The sequence below is a fragment of the Eriocheir sinensis genome, chromosome 2 (genome assembly GCF_024679095.1).
Source record: "Eriocheir sinensis breed Jianghai 21 chromosome 2, ASM2467909v1, whole genome shotgun sequence".
In the NCBI taxonomy this organism is placed as follows: Eukaryota; Metazoa; Arthropoda; class Malacostraca; order Decapoda; family Varunidae; genus Eriocheir; species Eriocheir sinensis.
Window position 1 is genome coordinate 30,374,807 of NC_066510.1, and position 10,382 is coordinate 30,385,188.

Genomic DNA, 10,382 nt, shown 5'->3' on the forward strand with positions numbered 1-10,382 from the left:
AGGAGGCTCATTGCAGTATACGAGGGGCTACGGTGGCCGGCCTGTGAGTTAGTTGGTTGGTTGGTCTGTTCGTCTTTGGGGTCAGTTCTAGATACAGTTCGACATTTTAAAGGACTATGGAAATGTCTTATACAAGGGTAGGAGGCTCATTACATTATAGGAGTCTCCCCTCCCCGTTAGTTGGCTCCTTCGTCGGTTCGTCTTTGGGGTCAGTTCTAAATACAGTTCGACGTTCTAAGGACTATGGAAATGTCTTATGCAAGGGCAGGAGGCTCATTACATTATAGGAGTCTCCCCTCCCCGTTAGGTGGTTCCTTCGTCTGTTCGTCTTTGGGGCAAGTTCCATATTGTCTACAGTTAGAAATTACAGGTCTGGGCTAATTTCCATATACGGTTCGAGATATAGCAAGTTTGTAAGGCACCAAATACACAATATTAAAGACCAGTGAAATGTCCTCTTTAGTGTTTTGGTGTTGATATGGAAGTTGAGAAATTTTTATGAAAACTTCAGAGGAAATTTCTTTAGTATTGGGTGGTAGGTAGAATATCTGACCATTTTGGAGATAATGGATAGGTTATGGTGCTTGCGATGACGCTGTTTTGGCCTGTGATATTGGCTCTTCGTCTGTCTGTCTGTCTGTCTGTCTTTCAATCAATCTCTCTACGTCTCTTTGCCCGTCAGTCTCTCTTCATGTGTCCCTCGCACTCTTGCCTGAGGGATGGATTCTTTGTACTACCCCAATACGCCTCTTATTAGGGCAGCAGGAGTCACCCTCAGGCTCGCATCAAAGCCGCCGTGATCCGCTGATTCGGGCTGAAATATTAAGCCCGGCGAACGACGCTGAAAAGAACCGAGGGCCATTTCCGGGTTTCCTTGAAATCGTGAAATCTTCTTAGGGTTTTGAGAAATTTAAAAGCCGCGAAAGGCATTAGTGGGAATGAGAAAACGAGTTTCTTCTTACATGTGTGGCCATTTTCTGTCGTAGTAAGGGGAATAATAGCAGTAATAAGGATGATGATGATAGAAATAATGATGATGATGATGATGATGATGATACTACTACTACTACTACTACTACTAATAATAATAATAATAATAATAATAATAATAATAATAATAATGATGATGATGATGATGATGATGATGATGATAATAATATATATCAATAATAACAATAATAATAAAAATAATAAAAATAATAGCAATACTAATACTAACAACAACAACAATAATAATAATAATAATAATCATAATAGTAATAATAATAATAATAATAATAATAATAATAACTATAATAATAATAACAATAATAATAATAACAATAACAATGACCATAATTCCTCTGCCCCTCCAGTTTGACGAACAAAATATTGCCAAAATAGATTATACCTCTCACCTGTCCCTCTCTCCCTCCCCACCCCCCTTAAACACACACACACACACACACACACACACACACACACACACACTAAACAGCCGGAGCCAAATAATTAGTATAGTTCGGATTTATTTACAGTCCGGATTTTCTTGCTTCCCGGCCATGCTCACCTCCTCCCCTGGGCGGCTATGAGACAGGTGCAGCGCGGGGGCGGCGTTAATGAGCCCCCGCTGCTCACCTGGTGTATTATGCCCTTACCTTTCCTGGAGCACTGAGGTCAGGTATTCTCTCTCTCTCTCTCTCTCTCTCTCTCTCTCTGTCTATCTGTCTATCTGTGTATCTCTCTAACCTATCTATGTATCTATGTATGTATGTATGTATGTATGTATGTATGTATCTATCTATCTATCTATATATCTATTTCCTATCTATCCATCAATCTGTCTGTCTCCATCCTTCTTTATCCTACCTCAATCTAGCTTTCTCTATCTACTTTTATCTACCTATCTGCCTGCCTGTTTGCCTGTCTGCCTCTCTGTCTGTCTATCTCCCTCACTGTTTTAAGCCCACCACATAAGCAACGAGACTTTATTACAATACCGAGTTAGTGAATACATTTAATTAAACGCTCTAACGACAAACATAACTTACACACTCGTACTCATAACGCGACGAGCGGAAGCAGCAGCGACAGACACGTAAGTAGAATGAGAACTGTTAATCATTATACTTTCACGAACACCTTTTGAAGAGTGAAAGTAGGGTTTAGAAATTGATACTACTACTTGAGGGAAGGGAAAGGAAGGAAGATGGGATGATATAGAGGAGGAAAAATGGGACAGTAAAAAATGATGAGATGATGAAAAGAAGAGGAGCAGAGAATGATGAGGAGAGAATTATGGAGAAGAGAATGAAGTTTAATACGAAGAGGAGGATGAGGAGGAAAATTACTACTGACGGAGAGGGAAGGGAAAATGGGACTGTGAGAAATAGTGACATGATGAAGAGATAAGGAACAAAGAATGGTGAGGAGAGAATTATAGGAGAGAAATGAAGTTTAATACGAAAAAGAGGAGGAGGAGGAGGAGGAATATTGCTACGCGAGGGAAGAGAATATACGCTAATTGGCGAGCGAGTATACTTAGTTTTTTTTTAGGGATAATAATTTAAGCAGCGAATAATCAGTGAGCGTTCGATGTTGTAATAAATTCTCGCTAATCCGCTCCCGAATAACTTTGTGTAAGAGCGCCATGAAGCTTTTCTTTTTTTTAATTATATATGAAGAGTTTTTTTTTTTATGTCAGCGTGGGGGAAAAAGTCTCACGATATTAGTTTATGATTTTTTTTTTTTTTTGTGTGTGTGTGTGTGGGGGCAGTGATTTTGAGCATAAGATAATGACGGGAAGTAATGACGTTGAAATGTTGAGGATCTTTTCGGTATATTGAGCTTCATTTTTTTTTTATTTATTTATTTATTTTATTTTATTTTTTGCTTTTTCTCCTTCCTCCTCCTCCTTCTTCTTCTTCTCCTTCAGTTATTTTCTTTTTTTATCCTTTTGCTTTTCTTTCTTGTATATTTTCCTCCTCCTTGTCCTCTTCCTTCTTGATATATAATTTTCTTCATCCTTTTCCTTCTTCGTGTTTTTCCTCCTCCTCTTCCTCCTCCTCCTTCTTTTTCACGGATTTTCTTCATTTATTTCTTCTTCCTATTCTTTCTTGTACGTTATTTTTTCCTTCTCCTCCTCCTTCATATACAATTTTCTTCGTCTTTTTCCTTCCTCCTGTTTCTTCGCCTCCTCATTCTTCCTCCTTCGTCACGGAATTTCTTCTTTTTTTTGTCTTCCTATTCTTTCTTGTACACTTCTCTCCTCCACCTCTTCTTTCTCCTCCTCCTTCTTCACATACAATTTTCTTCCTCTTTATTTCTTCTTCCTCTTCTTTCCTGTCGAGCTTTCTCCTCCTCCTTCTTCTCCTCCTCCTCTTCCTCTTCCTCCTCTTCCTCTTCCCCCTCCTCCTCCTCGTAATCCTTCACTATCTCGAACATACTTTTATTTTTATTTTTTTTCTCTTCTTGCTCTTGACCTCCTATTACCTCCCTTTTTTCCTCCTCCTCCTCCTCCTATGAACTCCTTTTCTTATCCTCTTCCCGACAAATTTCCTTCCAGTTTCCTCTTATTCCTTCTCTCTCCACATCCAACCTTCTCCTTCACTCTCCTTCCCCTCCTCCTTCTCTTTTTACTTCCCCTCCTTCTCTCCCATCCTTCATTCTCTTAACAATTCATCATTTCCAACTCAAGAACTAGAAATAACGGTTTACCCATTCAGTCGAGTCGGTGTAGCAGAGACACTGGAAGGAGTTTCTTTTCACACCGAGTCATCCACCACTGGAACAATCTTCCCTCAGAAGTAGTAAATGCGAATACCATCAACTCCTTCAAATATAGAATCGACCATCATTTCGCTGCGTCGGGAGTAAACTGAATAACGAGGTGCTTTCATCTGCTCCTCAATATCGAGGTGCTTTCATCTGCTCCTCAAGCCCCAAGTGGCGGTCGAGCAGATTAAATCACCCAAGCGGGCAACCTCGTAATGAGCCAATAGGCTTTCTGTTGCCTGCATTTCCATGTTTCCATGTTTCCTCCTCCCCATACACTTTTTTTCGCTCTCCTCTCATTCTTTCCTTTTCCACTTCCTTACCGTCTTCTTCAGTCTCATTCCCTTTCTCCTCTTCTTTTCCCTTTCTCATCCCCCCATTCTCTCCATTCTTGGTCTTCCTATCCTCTTTCTTCTTCCTATGTTTCTCATTTTTGTATATCCACTCATTCTGATATTACCAATTATCTTCTACCTTCCCTCCTTCTCTTTCTCCCCACTCCTCCTCCTCCTTCCTTCATCCCCTTTTCTCTTTCTAACATTACTCATTCTCTTCCTCCGTTCTCTTCTTCTCCATCTCCCCCCACTCCCACCCACCCACTTACTTCGTCCCTTCCCCCACGTGAGTCCGTACTACCACACCATCCCTCCTAGCGGGCCCTGGTCATGCTCCTCTTCATATCCTGAGCAAGAAGCTGTAGCGCCCGGCTTGCCCCTTGTTTCCGGTGGGTCTCACGCGCCTAAGGTAATTACTCAAGATATTACATTCCAGGGGAGGCAGGTGAGGGGGGAAGGAAGGGGAGGGAGACTATGGAGGAAGAGGGTAATGAGAGATGAGAGGGAGAGAGATGGAAGGGGTGAAGGAAAGGGAGGGAGAGAGAGAGAGAGAGAGAGAGAGAGAGAGAGAGAGAGAGAGAGAGAGAGAGAGAGAGAGAGAGAGAGAGAGAGATGAGAAATGAGAGAAAGAGAGATGAGGGATGAGGGATTCTGTGAGTGTTGTCAGCTTAAGATTAATTCCGAACAGGACGTGTGACTAAGGGAGGAGTGGGGGAGGAAGGGGGAGAGTAGGAAGGGAGGGGGAGGGGGGTTGGCAAGGGTGAGGGGGGGGTGGGGGGTGACATTGCTATCTGTTTATTGCGTGTCTCGGCGCCAAACGTCTCCAGCATTTTGTAACAGTTGGGGGTGAGAGAAAAAGTACGCGTGTGTGTATGTCTGTGTGTGTGTGTGTGTGTGTGTGTGTGTGTGTGTGTTTACTTTTTATTGGACATTCCGCAAATTTAATAAACTCAAACCTTATTCAACAAAATCACAAAGGCAAATGAGGAATAATTCTCTCTCTCTCTCTCTCTCTCTCTCTCTCTCTCTCTCTCTCTCTCTCTCTCTCTCTCTCTCTCTCTCTCTCTCTCTCTCTCTCTCTCTCTCTCTCTCTCTCTCTCTCCCTCCCTCGCCAACCTCTCTACCTCAGCTAAATTTCCGGACCATTTGCCTGCACGCGTCCCGGCTCACCTCCCCGCCTATTCCTCTCTCTTTACGGGATTACGGTGCCCGGTGCAAGCCTTGTCCTGACGCTAATGTCCCACTAGCATCAGCGTTCTCGGCAGGGACACCAGGGGACGCGTGGGCCGGGGCTTCAATGGGCAAAAACGGCTCATTGGGACCGCTGCGTTTGTGCGGGAAAGGAAGGAAGGAAGGTAGGGATGGATAAAGGGAAGTGAGATGAGGATGAAGAAGGAGAAGGAGGAGGAGAAGGAGGAGTTAGGCGTTGAGAGGGAAAGGAAGGAAAGAAGGATGAAGGAAAGTGAGATGAGGAAGATGAGGCATAAGGAAGTAATGAAGAAGAAGAAGAAGGAGGAGGAGGAGGAGGAGGAGGAGAAGGAAGAGTAAGACGTTCAGAGGGATAGGAAGGAAGGAAGGATGATGTAGAGGAGGGATGAAGGAAAATGAGATGAGGAAGATGAGGCATAAGGAAGTAATGAAGAAGAAGAAGGAGGAGGAGGAGGAGGAGAAGGCAGAGTAAGACGTTCAGAGGGATAGGAAGGAAGGAAGGATGATGTAGAGGAGGGATGAAGGAAAATGAGATGAGGAAGATGAGGCATAAGGAAGTAATGAAGAAGAAGAAGAAGAAGAAGAAGGAGGAGGAGGAGGAGGAGGAGGAGAAGGAAGAGTAAGACGTTCAGAGGGAAAGGAAGGAAGGAAGGAAGGATGATTTAGAGGAAAAGGGGAAGTGATAGGAGGAATTGGAGACATGGAGGGAATAGGAGGAGGAGGAGGAAGTAATCAGGGAGGAAGAGAAGGAAGGGTAGGATGCAGGAAGGGAAAGGAAGGATAACACGATGATTTAGAGGAGGTAAAGGGGAAGTAATAGGAGGAGGTGGAGACATGGGAGGAAGAGGAGGAAGAGGAGAAGGAAGGGTAGGACGCATGAAAGGATGACAGGATGATAAAGAGGAGAGATACAGGGAAGGTAAATAATAGGGAGATAAGGAATATAAGACACAAGGAAAGAGAATGATGATAAATGAAGTAAAGAGGAGAAGAAGGAAGGATGCTTAGGAGGACAAGGAGTATAAGGAACGGGAGGAGGAGGAGGAGGAAAAATAGGGAATGAGACAAGGATGAGGGGAACAAGATGCAGGAGGAGGAGGAGGAGGAGGAGGATAATCAGTAAGAACAGAGAGATGAAGGAATGGAGAAGTGGAGGATCAAAAGGAGAAGACGAACCACCTCCTCCTCCTCCTCCTCCTCCTCCTCCTTTTATTCATGTCTTCACTGGTATAGGCAAAGGCAGGGAAGCCTCACAAATGATTCATCTTCCTCCTCTAAGTGCAAGCGCTTCAGTCAGCCGCCGAGACCAGACCCACGACCCAGACCAAGACCGAGAAAGACTCCGATTTGCGATTCCATTTTCTAGCGTGTTATGGGATCTGATAGCACGCACGCACGCACGCACCCCCCTACCACCCACACCCACACCCACACACACACACACACCTTAGCTATTTCCTTTTTGTTGTTATTGTTGTTGTTGTTATTATTATTATTATTATTATTATTATTATTATTATTATTATTATTATTATTATTACTATTATTATATAACTTTTATTATTTTCCTTTCTTTCTTTCTATTTTTTCCCCTTTTATCTTCCTCCTCAACTTTCATCTCCATCCCTTTATCTTCATCTTCATCAGCCTATTAATCATCATCTTTTCATTCCACTCACTTCACCTCCTCCTCCTCCTCCTCCTCCTCCTCCTCCTCCTCCTCCTCCTCCACTCGGGCCTCTCTCCGTGAAATACGTCCCGTTTAAGAGATGATTCCTGGAAAATCTCAAATTCAGTTGTTTCTCACAAGCCGACATTTTGTTCAAAGGGGATTTGGAAAGCCTCCTTCTCCGCGTTATCTCTCTCTCTCTCTCTCTCTCTCTCTCTCTCTCACACACACACACAAAGAGAGGCGTCACATCTGCGGTACGTCTCCATTTTCCTCATTGTTGAAAGCAAGACCCAAAGAGAAGGACACACGCGTCTCACCTTTTGTCACCTTCACCTACGCTGCCTCATTAGCAAGTATGCTCAGGTATTCAAAGCGTGTGTGTGCGTGTCCGTGTGTGTGTGTGTGTGTGTGTGTGTGTGTGTGTGTGTGTGTGTGTGTGTGTTGCCCTCTCCTTCGCACCTGGGGCTTGTTAGGGAAGGACAGAGAGGAAAAAAATGGCACTGAGGACATGAGTGAGTGGGCGCTTTTGTTCTTTGTGTGTCTGATATGATTGAAGCGTCTCTCTCTCTCTCTCTCTCTCTCTCTCTCTCTCTCTCTCTCTCTCTCTCTCTCTCTCTCTCTCTTCTTTCCTTTCTTTCTTTCTTTCTTCCCTCCTTTCTTTCTTCCTTCCTTCCTTTCCTTCCTCCTTCCTTTCCTAACATCATTCATTCTTTCTCTCCTTCTTTTTCTCTTTCATTCACCTTTCCATTTTTACTACTTATCCCATTTTCTCCCTCCTCCTCATGATCATCACCATTATCATCATCATCATCATCATAGTCATCGGTCGCTTTGCCCCGGGAATATGAGTGTAATAAAGAACAGGAGAGTATTATTTACCGCCGAACTCAAAAGACTCCAATCAGTGCCTCGATGCGTCCGATAATTATGTCCCTACCACGAAGCTTCTGACGTCTCATGGTGAAGGAAGGAAGTGTTTGTGTGGGTGTGGGTGTGGAGGAGAGAGAGAGAGAGAGAGAGAGAGAGAGAGAGAGAGAGAGAGAGAGACAGCAATGACGCAAGCATTATAAGCATCACGTATGGAAGACAATGCAGAGTAATATACTGGAGTGCCTGGCTGCGGGGAGGGGAGGAAGAGGGGGAGGAGGAGGAGGAGGAGGAAGAGGAGAAGGAGGAGGAGGAGGAGGAGGAGGAGGGATGTCGGTGCAGTGAGGGAGGGAGGGGAGAGGGGGGAAAGGAGGGGGAGAAGTTGGGGTGGAATAAGGGGAGGATATGGAAGTGTTTTTGAGAAGGAAGGGGAGATGACAGAGGGAACATTCGTAAGGGGAGAAAGGAGGGGGAGTAAAAGGGGAGGAAGGAAGGGAGTAAATGAAGTGTTTTATTGGAGTAAGGGGGGGGGGGGATGACCAAGGGAACATTCAAAAATGGAGAAAGGAGGGGGAGTAGAAGGGGAGGAAGGAGGGGAGGAATGGGGACAGATCAGGGGAGCGTTGATAAGGGGAGAGAGGAGGAAGGGGTAGTGGGGGAAGAAGGAGGGAAGGAAGGGGAAGTGAAGCAGAGGACGCAGGGGGAAAGATCAGGGGAGCGTTGATAAGGGGAGAGAGGAGGAAGGGGTAGTGGGGGAAGAAGGAGGGAAGGAAGGGGAAGTGTAGCAGAGGACGCAGGGGGAAAGATCAGGGGAGGGTTGATAAGGGGAGAAAGAAGGGAGGAGGAGACATGGTTAGTACCGGGGGGGTGGGGAGATGGTGGAGGTGTGCAGTGTGGGGAGTCTAGAAAATTAAGGGAAAGAAAAAAAAGGACGAAAAGGAGGAGAAGAAAGAGGAAGAAAAAAGAATAAAAATAGGAGGAAACGAGAAGAGGAAAAGATAAAGAAAACGATGAATGAAAAGGAAACGAAAATAAGACGACCCGACCCCAATAACTGCCTTCAAATATAATTATCCTTAAAATGGTTGATAATTGGTGTGTTTTATCAATAGCTATGACTCAGAAACCGGTAAAAACGAGGCTCTGAGTACGATAACCTGGGAACGGTGTGGGGAGAGAGAGGGAGAGACGAGGAAAGGGGAAGAAGGCAAGGAGGGAGAAAGGGGATGGAAGGTGAGGAAGTGAAGAGAGAGAGAGATAAGGGAGAGGGGAGGGAGAGAGGGAGAGACGAGGGAAGGGGAGGAAGGCAAGAAGGGAGAAAGGGGATAAAAGATGAGGAAGTGAAGAGAGAGAGATAAGGGAGAGGGGAGGGAGAGAGAGGGAGGGATTCGGAAATGGGATGAGGAGAAATGGAGAGAAGAAAATAGGTAGAGAGGAGATTAGAGAAAGTGAATGAGAGGTAAGAGAGAAAAGGAGGTTAGTGAGGCAAAAGGACGCGCGCACACACACACACACACACACACACACACACACACACACACACACACACACACACACACACACACACACAGCTGGCGACCTTCAATACTGGTCTGCAAAAAAATTAAAACATGAACAGCCGAATTGTGTTGATGCCAGCTGTCGAGAGAGAGAGAGAGAGAGAGAGAGAGAGAGAGAGAGAGAGAGAGAGAGAGAGAGAGAGAGAGAGAGAGAGAGAAGGACAACACTCGAAAAAAACGGAAAACATAACGAAACCAATTAAGTCGAAAGGAAAAGACCGACGAGGAATTCCCAACATTTATGGACGGAAAAGAAAACGACTTGAAGGGAACAATGGCGGACAAGGAAAAGGAAAGGGAAAAGGAAGGAGGAAAATGAGGAAAAAGGCTAAAAAATGCGACAAAACTGATGAAACGAGGAACTGCACAAAGGAATGAAGGAAGGAAGAGGAGGAGGAGAAGGAAGAACAGGCGGAGGAGGAGCAGGAGGAAAATGAGGAGGAGGAAGAGAAAGAAAACAATAGACAGATGCAGAGGAGGAGGAGGAAAATGAGAAGGAGGAAGAGAAAGAAAACTATAGACAGATGAAGAGGAGGAGGAGGAGGAGGAGGAGGAGAATGAGGAGGAAGAGAAAGAAAACTATAGACAGATGAAAAGGAGGAGGAGGAGGAGGAGGAGGAGGAGGAGGAAAATGAGGAGGAGGAAGAGAAAGAAAACTATAGACAGATGAAGAGGAGGAGGAGGAGGAGGAGAAGGAGGAGGAGGAGGAGAATGAGGAGGAAGAGAAAGAAAACTATAGACAGATGAAGAGGAGGAGGAGGAGGAGGAGGAGGAGAATGAGGAGGAAGAGAAAGAAAACTATAGACAGATGAAAAGGAGGAGGAGGAGGAGGAAGAGAAAGAAAACTATAGACAGATGAAGAGGAGGATATGGAGGGAGGAGGAGGAGGAAGAGGGGAAGATAAAGATAGAAGAAGAAGAGGGGGAGAAAAATTAATTAAAGAAAAAAATGAAAGGAAGGGAATGAAGAGGAAAGGGTGCAGGAGGA